Raw genomic sequence first — 1,435 nt, forward strand, 5'->3', positions numbered from 1 at the left:
TCAGTTCATGCTGCCCTCTCCAACCAAATTATTTAGAGATCCCAAAATACACCATTTTGGTTCACGCCCATGAGATTTGTGAATACTGTTTCATTCGCCTGAAATATTATTTTCCCTCTTGTCTACCTAGTCAACCTAGCTCTCCCCTCCGTTGACATATCCTGCCAGTGTGAATCCTTTCCTCTGCCTGGTATCTCTGTCCCTTCTTACACCTATACTTTATCGGGACTTATTGATCTAGTGTTTGTCTTTTCCACTGACTAGCCTGGGAGCTCCTTGGAAACAGGATTGTGCCATATTTATCTTTGTATCCTCATTGCCTCGTTCAGCACTTGGTAAGGTGCTCAATGAATGAATGCCTGTTGAATGAGCGAATGAGTGCATGAGCATGTTAACACATGAACAGAGCCCCTAACCATGAATCAGGGAATCTAAGTTCTGGTTCAGCTCTGTTTCACAATCTGTCTCTGACTCATTATGGTACCTACTTTTGGAATAGGACAATTCGCTATAATTAAGCCAGGTGGTATAAATACCAGGCTGCTGTGGCTGGTGTTGACTGTCTTGTGTCACTTCACAGGCAGAGAGGCACTTTTTTTTTTTTTTTTTTAAAGGTTGACTAGTTTATTTACATGCATGAAGAATGTGAGAATAGAAACTGGGGATGAGGCGCAGTCAGGAAGATGATCCCAGTTCAGTTGGTGATGATGAGCTCGTCTACCCCCCAGTCTTCATAGCTCCCGTCTGGCAGGTAGCTGCGAATGATGATGGGGATCTTTCAGGCCTTGAGCTCTTTCATGGCGATGAGCAAAGGATCTGTCTCCCCCTCCAGCTCCACCATCACGGGGGCACACATCGCAGTCTGGAGGGCTCAGGTGCCCAACACACGGGCTCGCTCATACTTGGTCATGTGTGGGGTGGTGATTTGCTTCTGGTTGGCCTGCGGTCACTCTCCAGAGGGGAGGATCTCAACATTCTCCTGGCCCTCCTCCTCGGCCTTCTCCAAGTCATCTAGCCCTTCATCCTCCTCCACATCATCAAAGTCGTCACCATCAAAACTCCACTGTTTCCAGAGCACTCCTGGCTCTGGCTGTCCTGGCTGCCTTCGCTCAACCACCTGCTCAAAAAGAGAAGAACTTTGTTTCCCCATTAATCCTGAAGTGGTGGCTGGCGCACAGTAGGAATGCCATGAAATACATGTAAAGCACTTTGCACTGGGACAGCCCTATTATAAGTGCTTAATAAATATTACCTGCTATTATTATTTGAGTGTTTAAAGACTTCCTTAGGTGAAAAATACTATTAAGTTTTATTATTGACTAATTGATCTTTGCTTTCTACCTAAATTACAAATATTTTGTGTCCATTGGTTTCAGGTCCCACTCTATGTACAAATTTTGTCTCTTGGAAAGAGCCTGTTTCTGGGAGGTAAAAA

General features: G+C 45.0%; 1 pseudogene; it reads right to left on the reverse strand.

Annotated features, from left to right (window-relative positions):
- Positions 1-603: 603 nt before the first annotated feature.
- On the reverse strand, positions 604-1,150 carry LOC131419401 (DNA-directed RNA polymerases I, II, and III subunit RPABC2-like; annotated as a pseudogene).
- Between the last annotated feature and the right edge of the window lie 285 nt (positions 1,151-1,435).

Source organism: Diceros bicornis, chromosome 21 (genome assembly GCF_020826845.1).
Source record: "Diceros bicornis minor isolate mBicDic1 chromosome 21, mDicBic1.mat.cur, whole genome shotgun sequence".
In the NCBI taxonomy this organism is placed as follows: Eukaryota; Metazoa; Chordata; class Mammalia; order Perissodactyla; family Rhinocerotidae; genus Diceros; species Diceros bicornis.